Source organism: Momordica charantia (assembly GCF_013281855.1).
Source record: "Momordica charantia cultivar OHB3-1 chromosome 4 unlocalized genomic scaffold, Mcharantia_2.0 BLBB01000004.1, whole genome shotgun sequence".
In the NCBI taxonomy this organism is placed as follows: Eukaryota; Viridiplantae; Streptophyta; class Magnoliopsida; order Cucurbitales; family Cucurbitaceae; genus Momordica; species Momordica charantia.
The window spans coordinates 2,974,136-2,986,136 of record NW_028275162.1 but is presented as its reverse complement, the minus strand read 5'-3'; the positions used below and the strand labels follow the sequence as shown (position 1 = coordinate 2,986,136).

The 12,001-nt window shown below is 31.8% G+C and overlaps 1 pseudogene; it reads left to right on the top strand.

Annotated features, from left to right (window-relative positions):
* Positions 1–7,112: 7,112 nt before the first annotated feature.
* LOC111007755 (thioredoxin-like protein CDSP32, chloroplastic pseudogene) lies at positions 7,113–7,946 on the top strand (annotated as a pseudogene).
* Positions 7,947–12,001: the final 4,055 nt, after the last annotated feature.

The following is a 12,001-nucleotide window of genomic DNA, read 5'->3' as shown; positions in this document are numbered from 1 at the left end:
AGAACTGAGACCAAATACGTTTTTTAACCTAAAATCTCATGGATACACTAATCTGTATATAATATACTATTTTCCATATTAAAGTATGAACAAAATAAGCTAAATTTAGATGGAGAAAACTATTTTTTTCTTAAAAGAAATGAATGCTTTAATTACACATACAACATTGTATCACAAAAAGGGGGGGAAAAAAGATGACTTATGTGCCCTTCTCCTCAAAACAACTTACACGCAAGTGATACACATTCAAACATTTATTTCGTTAAAGAAATAAACAGTAAAAATTAAATCCATTTCCATAAAAGAAAAAGGATTGATAAAAAAAAATCTAGAGGAGAAGGGGAAAAATAATTTACACTAGAGAAATTAAAAGGAGTTAAAAAAAAAAAACCGAAATTATTTACGATGCTTCGTTTTCAAATTGAATCCATCTCTTCTGGAATGCTCTGTAGCGCCGGACTCCAAGTCGCCGCCGCTAATTTCGCTCGGAGAAGATTCTTCCGCCTTACGAGAGCCAACCGCTGCTCGACGGAGACTGGCGGAGAAGCAACATCTCCGCCTCCACCGCCGCCGCCGCCCATGGCTTCCAGAAATTGAGCTAAATCTGTCTTCCTCACCACCATCTTTATCCGGACGATTCCGTCTTCTTCGCTCTGAGAAACAGAGCCAGCGCTCGCCTTAGCAATGGCTTCCAAAAGACTATTGGCTCTCGCATTTTTCCGGCACCGAGGTCGGAAAAGCCGCCGGAAAGCTCCGTTCGGCGACGCCATCTGCTTCCCTTCGAGCATTTTGTTTTCTGTTATGGTTTGTGTGAATAATGGACGGAATCAGAATCGGAATCGGCGATGTTTATATAGAGAGGGGAACTAAGTAGTTACGAATGTTTGGCGAATATTTAAATTACACCGACGCCCCTGGAAGCTGTATTGCCTTGATTTTGGTTCAAACGGAAAAATTCCTGATTCTACAAATTGAGAAATATAATAATAAAGAATTTATAGGGGCAATTACAAGAAAAAATGTTAGTGTTATTAAGCATATTAAATACCTATATTTTAAAAGATTAAAGAACTTTCTAATTTCAAAGTTTATTTTTCGTTTTTTTCAATGAATACAAGAGGTAGAGTGGGGAATTCAAACTCAATAATTTCTTATTGTACATATGTGTCTTAACTCGTTAAGCTAAGTTTAAGTCTGCAGTAACCTCTGTTATTAAAAACGTATATTGTTAACTAAATTATGAAACAACTATTTTGATGTTTAGTTCAATTTTTATAATATTTATTTTAGTTCCTAAACTTTTGATAAAATTATACTTTGTCATAAATTGTTTAACAAATTGATCTTTTTTTCGTGGCTTTAAGTAGGCGTTTTTTCTCATTGGTGTCACTACCAGAAAATTGTAAATCAGCGACGATAAATTGTGAATTATATATTGTTAACTAAATTATGAAGAAACTGTTTTTTTTGTTGGTCATTTTTTTTGTAGTGCGTGGTGTGGGTGTATATTTGAGAGCGCTACTTATACCGGTTGAGGTTGGTATATCAGGTGGGATGAAAATTGACCATGAAATGATGGTAAGGACTTAAATTGTTATTTTTTGATAAGTCGAGAACTTTTAAAAATTTAGGAACTAAAACATAATAAACTTAAAAGATTAAGGATCTAAAATGAAATTTTTTTTAATACAACAAATGTAAACTGTGGAAGTCTTTTTTTAAGAGTAGTTCCTTCTATCACTAAGCTATACTCATAGATCTAAAATAAGATTCAAATCATAAGAAATTTGATAAATTGTTGTAATAGACAAAATTAATAAATTGTATTTGTTTATGTAAATAATAATAATCAATTATTATAATTATAAAAAGAAAAAAGAAAAAAGAAAAGAAAAAGAAGTCGTTAGTCGTGGAATTAGCCTACCCGCCACATGCAAATCCTGTTTTTGCGGATATTGGAATAATAAACGTATTGGGAATAAATTGAAGGGAAGGGAATACTTTTATAACATATTTTAATGAGGCCAAGGTGATTGGTCAACGAGGGAATTGAGTATATATCTGCACATCGGATTAAACTTACAAATAACTGTCTGATCATATAATATTTAATTATTAAAAAAATAAATAAGAAATTAATTTATAGGTAGGTAAGCTGTTATGAAATTTGAACCTATTACCTTTAAATCTTTTGATTTATCTTGATCCTTAATGGAAAAAAATTGGAGGCATTCTTTTTGAAGAGATTAAATTCGATATTCTGATAAAATATCAATTTTGACCCAAATGGGTGACATTCTTTGAAGAGTTATAAATTCGATACTCTGATAAAATATCAATTTTGACCCAAATTTGGTAGTGGAAAAGAATTGGGGTGGCATTCTTTCCAAGAGATTAAATTCGATATTCTGATAAAATATCAATTTTGACCCAAATTTTGTAACATTTTGATATAGAATAATTTAGATTGTCAAATGATGAGCTAGCTGTTTTCAAAAGACTTTCTTTTATACCCGTTGAAAAAGAGAGATGACATATAACCTAATATTGATTGACTCAATGAATCAATCATATTTCTTGTGATATACATCATCAATATCTAGAGTTGTCAATTGTTTTAAATTCGACTCTTTTGTTTTTAAATTCTACCTACAAAATTATGGAATTAAATATATTATATTATATATTCAGTTAGGTATATTAAGATGTGTGGTATCAGATATCCGTTGACATGTGTTGACATGTCCATTGACATTTCTATGTATCCATAAGGAGTAAATCCATATTTTCATCCTATTAAAAATATTAATAAAATGTCACTAATAATATATACATTAATCATTTTTAACTTATTTAAAAATAGAAAATATTTATTTGTTAATTTAATTTTTTTTATGATGTTTTAATTTCTCTTAACTTTTATATAAACATCTATTTAAAACCTTGGCTAGGTTGGAATATTAGTTTTTATACCAATTAGAGAAGTGAGGAAGATCTTAAACAATATAATATATGTTCAACTGTAAAACTATGCCAACTATGTAAACTTAGAACAAAGTAATTTAAATTGTTGATAGTCCATATTTTATGTAGGTGTCGGGGTTAAGTTGTTCAACCGTAAAACTAAAGCTGTGCCAACTTAGATTTAAAACGGACTATCGCCACGTGGGATTTCTCCAACTTCATGATCCTCAATTTCAGTAGGGTTGGAGAATGATTTTGCGGGATAAGTTTAAACTATTAAGTTTACTCTCCTGAAGTTTTAAAAGTTCCAATTTCTATAGGTATGTTTTGTGTATAGTTTTAATTTGATTTTTATAATTTGATTAAACCTCGTAAAATCGTCTCTTTGCGTACTTTTTACTCCTAAAAACCCGCTATTTCCCAATATTTGTTACTCAACCCTAGTCCTCGTACAATTATTAGTTAACGTATAGTCAATCATATAGAAAAAACTAACTGATCGATCACGCTATGTAAATAAAATATATCCCATATTAATATGATAATAGATCAAGCCATAGGTATAAACTGTTAAGGCATGATTTGATAAAGTTGATTGGACTGCTGGTCTTATAAAATCGGGCAGATTGAGAATAGAGAATGAGTGAATTCTTGACTCGAACAGATGGATCAAAAGATGACATGCCTACAAGAAAGGCAAGCTAGTGTTGATAACATGACGTTAGAATAGCGTACCCTGAAGTATAAGTGAGTATGGGATCTAATTGAAAATTGGATGAATGGTAAGTTTTTCAAGAAGAGAGGAAAACTTCACTCTTCGGCTGGATCACGTTCAGGTGACGTCATGGTGCGACACAGATTGTGGTTGGACGTAATATTGGTCCGATGCAAGTTCGAGCCCATGATGAGGGTTGGGCTGACACGATTGGGCCTACTCCAGGACACAACCCTTCAAGGAAGGGAGGTGTGGCTGCAGTCGCACCCGCAACATGGGTCACGTGCAGGCGCGACCCTTCAAGGAGAGGGGGGCGCGTCCATGGTGGCCGCACCCGCGGAATGTACACCCAACAATGGCCCCCACTCCTGCGTAGAAGCCTGATTTGTTGCTTTTCTGTGAAGGAAAGACTTTTGTGTCGAGCATGATTTTATTGTCATGAGACGAGGAGGTGCGATGCACGACATTGCGGTCACATAGGCGCAGGCCATACTGTTCCATATCATCGTGTGCACATGCGCCACACGTACTTCATGGAAGGCTGATTTGACATTTTTCACTTTCTCTTCCTTCTATAGGAAGGAAAGAAGCTTGATGCCAATTGAATGAGTAAAAGTTGGAATTTATAGGCAGTAGGTAGATGAGAAAAACATTCTCCATCGTAAGCTTTCAATCCCTTTGATTGACTCAATCTGGTTCAAAATTATTCATCTACACTTGTTTGACACGCATGGAGGCCGAGAACATGGAGTCAAATTGTCCCTCCATCCCATTGTTCAATGGTTTTTTAGCTTCTTTCATTTGGCCTTTGGTCCCAAGGGTGGTCAAAATTGTTGGGATGTTACATTGAACGGGGCAGATGAGTGGAGAGTTGCTCCTTGACCCTAAGGCTATTACCTATTACCTTTTCAAATTAACGGTAACTCCTCCAATGTGTGGATTCGATTTCATTGTTTGGCAAAGAATGTCGCAATGTGGCCAATTGATTCGTTGTCGTGCCCCACATTGGGGCAAGAGGAGAGGGAGAGGGAGAGTGAGGCACCTCTCGCACGGTAGTCGATCCCTTACTGAGTGACATGAATGTGGCCGCAGTATCCAAAAATACACGTGGCATTCCCACCGTAAAATGCCCTAGCTCTATAAAGCATTGAAACCTAAATGGTTTTTCGTTGGAGGAGATTGATGGTGGCGGCACCTCCAGAATACGACTTGCCTTCATTCTGACCGAGTTTGGACAACAAGGTCAATACTCTCTTCCTGTCCCACGTTGTCAACTCGGTCAATCACTATGTCACCCTAATTTTTTTTTCCTTTCCGTGCAATTCGAACTCATCCCACCCTGTGCAAGGACATGGAGTTGATGCATGAGGAAGTCTTTGCTTTCTTCATCTACCACTGACGGTGTCCGATTGACCTCAGAGTGGTATCTGAGAGATTGTTCGGGTTATCTCATTTATCACATTCTATTCTTGTCTCAAAGGTTGGTACTGGAGAAGGGATCAGCTGCCAAGAACTTCTTTGCCTTGGTATTTTTGCCCGTTCATTTTTTTCCCTTTGGTCATCCTTTTGGTCATCCTAGTATCTTAGCACAATTATTCTCTACTATTTTTTAGATTATGAGCCTATAGTCAAGCATATCCTATAGGACAAGCTCCTCACCAACATTGCCGAACAGACTCTCAGGGACTGCCGGCTCGACCCGTGAAATTTCATATTTGGGTCTTATAAATCTGCATGGGTTGTTATATTACTTTGTTATTATTAATTTAACCAAAATATTACTTTGTTATTATTAATTTAACCAAAATTATTGGACTAAGGCCACTTAAATACTACCTATACACGTTTGCGTGTGATTGTTAAGATTTCCGTAATTAATGACTAAAATGCACTTGCACACGGCTAATTATGTCAAGCTAGTTGGTTCATATAATTTGTGTGATTATAGAACTATTTCTTAAAGTATAACTACCTTTTTTTTTTAATTTAAGTCGATAGGTTACAAATAAATTAAAAAATTTTAAATATATTTTTGATAATTATTTTATTTGTTGGTTTGGATATTAGCATAAAAACCGATAAATAAAACATAAATGTCAACTAGAGAAAAAATATAATGGGAAGAATTTCAATTTTGAGATTTTTTTAAACCTGGATATCATGTTAAATTAAATATGGTTAAGAGGGTGTTCGAAATTACTTTTTAAGGGGCAACTTGTTTTTAGAGAACGTAGATGTTCGACATATTTATATATCTGAAATTTAAGATACCTTGAATTTTAGATGTCCTTTAGATAGCTACGTTTGGTTTATAGAAAAATTTAAAAGAATGTCCGAAAATATTTGGATAGCCACATTTGTTTTGTAAGATTTGTACATGGAATGTATTTAAATTATGTTTGTTCCCATTGTACTCTTACCCGTCATCATATAATTTACATGTTAAATTTAATATTTGAATATATATAAAAATATTACTTTTATTATTTTAATATTATATTTTTATGTCAATTTAATTTGTACTTGAGTAAAATAAAATAAGACATTATACCATTGACTAAAGTTTATTTTATATCTTAATATAGCATATAAATAAAATGGTATTTAGACATTTACTATGAATTACTGCATACATTTATTTTTATAACAAATGAGAAATAAAGATTATTGATGAAAAATGACGAGGGATAAAATTGTAAATAGAAGATGCCCTCAACACGGGAATTTTAAAAACTCATGTTACAGGAAAACATCTAAAATTGCTTACATATGGGCATCCTACATCTAAAAATATTTGGATATCTAACCTCCGTACCAAATAAACATGATAATCTGGAATGTCCATCTCATAGAAATCTCATATTCCCACAAAACAAATGGTCCCTAAATTTCCTAATAGAAGATATGCAAATATTAGAGACATCTTTCATCTAGCTACCTTCAATTCCCATCCTCGTGACCATTCTAGTAGTATCGTGCACCTAAATAATTGTCAGAGTATTTGAGAAGAGAGAAACAATAATCGTAACGATTTAATTGTTAATAACCTTCAACCTCAGACGAATAAATAGATGTGCAAAACCGAGTCTAACTCAATACTAATTGGTATATATTTCTAATAAAGTAGTTTCGAATTTGATCTTCATATGTTCTACTAAAAAAACGAATAAGTAGATGTTATTTCTAGTTGACTACAGATACACAAAAGTGATGGCACGCGTTCAATAACTCATTCATTTTACACAATTTAAAACTCATTAAAGACACCATTAATGCGAAAAACGTCACCTCTTCTAAATAACTTTAACCCAATAGCGTTTATTATCATTCTAAAGTCTAAATAAATAATAGTGTTTATTGTATATACAAATTTCAAACTCTATATATAATCTTCTTAATTTTCCAAAATCTAAATCCCCTTCAAGCTTCAACAATGGGCATCAGTTTAATTTCTCTTACTAATTTTATTCCTCCAAAACCCTGTCTCTCTCTAACTCCTAAATCCAAACACCACCATTTCACCTTCTTCCCCAAGGCCACACTGAGGAAGAACAAAAAAAGCCCCTCAAGTTTCCATAAAGTACAAGAAGTTCACAGCATTACAGAATTTGAAACCGCTCTTATCCAGGCCAAGGATAGCCTCGTCCTGGTCGAGTTTATCCCCACCGCCCGCAGCCAAACACCCCCTCTCACCGTCCAACTCAGCCAGAGCCAGCAAAACGACGGCGTTTGCTTCGTGTTGGTAAAGGCCGACGAATCGGAAGAAACTAAAGCGCTGTGCAGAAGAGAGAGCGTGAAAAGAATTCCACACTACAATTTTTACAAGAACGAAAAGAAACTCCTTGAAAAATCGAGGCTGAAGGCGGAGGAATTTATCCAGTACGAGCAGTATTACGGGAACTCCCATGGGTCCGTAATCCAGCTCCGTTGTATGGACGACGTGGATAGGCTTATGATGGCTGATCGGACGGCTGCGGGTTGTGGAAAGGTTTTAGTGTTGAATTTGGGCCTGAGCACTTGCGGGCCGTGCGTGAAGATTTATCCGACAATAGTTTGGCTGTCGGCCCAGATGCGAGATGACGTCGTTTTCGCGAGATTGATTGGAGACGACAATGACGGTCGGAATATGGAGTTTTTAAGGAACAATTATGTTGTTCGAGTGCCTGCTTTCTTGTTTATTAGAAATGGGGAGCTTCTTGGAAGCTATGTGGGTTCTCAGAAAGCTTTACTTGTGAAGGAGATATTTGGATACATCGAACGTTCTTGATCTCGAGATCTAACGTAACATTTTAATTTATTGTCGAAATTTTGGAAACAGAAACAAAATTTGTTATCGATTATGGCATGGAATAGAATTAACGTTGATTTTGTTTTAAATTAACATTTTTGGTTTCATGTCTTTATACATCGTTAAAAAATAATTAATAATGCATTATGAAGTCCTGTTAATAAATAATTTGTTACCATTAATAATAATTGTCAAATTCTCATATTTTAAAAAATAATAGAAATAATAAATAGAAATATTAATAAATTATTTAACTAATTAAAGGTATTAATTTTATAAGGTTAAAGTTGTGGGTTAGTTTAACAAACGTAAAAGTTTAAATAAAGATGGACTATAATCTATTTTTTTTATACACAATCCATACATCAGATTTTTCAATCTCAACTTTAACAAATACAAACTTTAAAAAAGAAAAAAGAAAAAGTTTAATAAATACCAATATGTATTAAAATAATTTGATAGAGAATTATTTCTTTTTGCCTTTTAGCAAACTTCGAGGGTTCAAAACTCGGGAATCGGCCATTGACCAATCCACGTCGGTCGGACAAAAATGTAATACTGTTCTAGAAAATATTTTCCTTTACCTTCGGAAAAAAAATACATATATTCTTTATTTGAAATATTAAAGACAAAAAAAAAATCACTCCACAACATAAATTTATTTTAAAAAATATAACAACTTTTCATTTTTCCAAATATAACATAAATTTAACTTGTTTTTAATGTATTTTACTTTTTATTTCAATTTCAATTTAATATAAATTATATATATATATATATATATATATTTTATATTATTTATATAATTAAATAAAAAATAACCCCAAACCGAAATCAAGCGTTGGTTGGACTGGAATGGCATCATGGGTCTCATCTATTCAAACCCAAACAGAGCACTTTTTTTTTTCTTTTCATTCAATTAAAATGCTACCAATTGTGATAAAAGGAAGCCAGGTTGGCTAATTGAGACCAAGATTGATATCTTTTTTAAGAATAACTGAAATTACAACCTTTTCTTTTTCTCCATTTTATAAAGTTAGTTTAAATTTTTTTATGTCTACTTCAACATTTGTAGGCAAGAGATCAATCTATCCACTTTTAATACGGTAATAAATGTTTAGCTGACTAAATTATGTTCGGATTGAGTTTTAAATTATAATTTGGATGGTTATACCTAATTTTAGAACAATTATTATTTTTGTGCGGGCTATTTTATAGCTCAAATACTGTTTGCCTTTATAATATCCGGACTAGTTTTATGCACATATTTGTACTGTTTATTGAAATCGAGAAAATCAATTAAACTAAAGGAATTAAAGAATGAGAAATTCAGATACTTTACATTGCGAATCAAGTAGCAAGGAAGCTAAGCAATTGAAGGTAAAAAACTTGGGTGGACAACATATTGAAACTCTATGTTGAAAGAATTAGAGCAAGCCACGTAAATCTTGACTGTTCAAGGGCTGCGTTGAAATGCTACAAACGCGAAGAATCAATGTACAAAAAGTTTTTGTAGCATCTCAACGCTCCAAAGTAGACACTCTATCAATTAGAGTATGGTATTGAGCTGTTGTCCCTAACGTCTCAATGTGATGATGGGAACATTAAGACTGTTAGCATACGATCATTTACTGTCACTAGATTAGAAACCAACTACTAAATCACATATGCTCAAACTTGCTCAGTTGGTGACTAAGTCCCACGGATATAGATCTATATAAAAATTTATATAAAAGGGGAAGAGTATATATATATATATATATATATATATATAGCAATTAAATTATAAATTTGGTACCTATAATTTTAAAGGTTTCTAGTTCAAATTTTACCTCTTCGGTCCTTATAAATTTTATTTTTATTATTTTACAAGCAAACAAAACTCGATTCAATTGAAATGCTACCAATTGTGATAAAAGGAAGCCAGGTGGTGTAGGTGGGATGAAGATTGATATCTTTTTTAATAGTAATTGAAATTACAACATTTTGTCTTTTCTTCATTTCATAAAATAAGTTTAAATTTCATTACTCTTTACTTCTAATATGATAATAAAAATTTTGCCGATTGAGTTGGGCTAAGAATGACTTTTAAATTCTATTTTGATAGTTATACCTAATTTTTTTTAAAAAAATTATTATTATTTTGTTATTGACACACTTTTTGGCTATTTTATAGCTTAAATATTATAGGTCTTTAAAATAATCGGATTTAGTTTTATGACATATTTTTACTTTTTGCAAAAATCGAGAAATCCAATGAAACTAAATAAATTAAAGAGATATAATGAGAAATTCAGATACTTCTACCGGACATTGTGATTCAAGTAGCAATAGGAAACTAAGCAATTGAAGGCAAAAACTTGATTGGAAATTGGACAATGAAACTCTATTCTTTCAGAATGCTTGACTACAAGGGCCATGTTGAGATGCTATTAATACGAAGAATCAATGTGCGGCAAGTTTTCATAGCATGTCTCAACGTTTCGAAGTCAACATTCTACCAAAAATAAGATATTCAAAAAATAAAAAGTGAATACTCAATCAAATTAAGGTATCGTATTGAGATGTTGTCCCTAACGTTTCAATGTGATGATGGGAACAATACGATTATTAGAATAAAATAGGAACCAACTACTGAAGCAGATTCACTCAAACTTACTCAATGGACAACTAAGTCTCACCAATATAAATTTTTATAAGAAGAGGAAGCATGACGAAGAAGCATGGACATGAAAATTTATATATAAAGAATGAACATGAAAAAGTGTGTATAAATATATATATCAATTATATGAAAATATATTGATAAAATATGATTAAATTATAAATTTGGTTCAAATTTGGTCCTTATAATTTTAAAAGTTTTAATTCAGTCCTCAAATAATTTGAGCTTGACGTCCTCAAAATTTGGACATTATAATTTTAAGTTCGATAGATTTTTATTTTATTTTTTATTTTTAACCTCTTTGAAAGAGAAATAAATTTCAATTAACATTTTTAATCTTATTATATATAAATCCTGATTTTAATTGCTTCCACGGAATGTTCTACATTATTCAGATTTTAGTCGTTGCCTTACTTACAAGCTACGTTTTTTATTTTTATTTTTTATTTTTACTTTTACTTTTCCTCTTCTCCCTATGTGGTCGCTCACTCAAATTCCCTTTTTCCATAAATACCCCTCTCTCTATACTTTTCTCTCTCTCTCTCTCTCTCTCTTTTTTTTTGTTTAATTTATTTTTCCATCTGACGCCTCATTTTTCTCTGTCCGGCCCCCTCTTTTGTCGATTAAGCGAAAAGCAAAAGCAACTCATTAAACGCGACGCATCTGTGTCTCTGGTTGCTTTTTATTATAAGCCATGAATTTATGACCTTCTAAAAATATAGTTATATAGTTCAAAATTTTCCAAATAAATCTATGAAGTTTCAATTTTATTCAAATGAATTTTGATGTTAATCCCACTCGTCCAATAATTAAACCATCAAATGTTTGAATTTACTCGAAATAATCTTGGAATTTTTATTTGCATTTCGTTTTTTTTTTTACTTTATTTTTAAAATTAAGCCTAAAAACTTGTATTTTGTTGATTTATTATTTACTTTTTTTTAAATGTTATCAAAATTTAAACTAAACTTTAAAAATTAAAAAAATAAATATTTTTTAGAAAAATATTTTTTTAATTTTGAAATTTAGCCAAATTTATTTAAAATATATCGGTCGTTATAAATCAAGTAAAAATTTTGAAATCTGAAAAAAAAAAGACTATCAAACAAGGCTTACATAATATATTTCAATTTTTTCAATAGTGCAACCTGAATCAGTCCAACTGAATAAAATATATAATTCCAACCAAAATGTGATGTGATCGAACTCCCACTTCCATATATTGTACTTACAAAATTTGCATGCAAGAATATCAATTATTTGATAGATTGATTTAATGATGAAAATTTATCGGATACAAAATTTAAATAGAGTAAAGTTTCACTCCAATTCAAACAATTTCAAAGTTTGGAAAGTATTTTGAAATTAA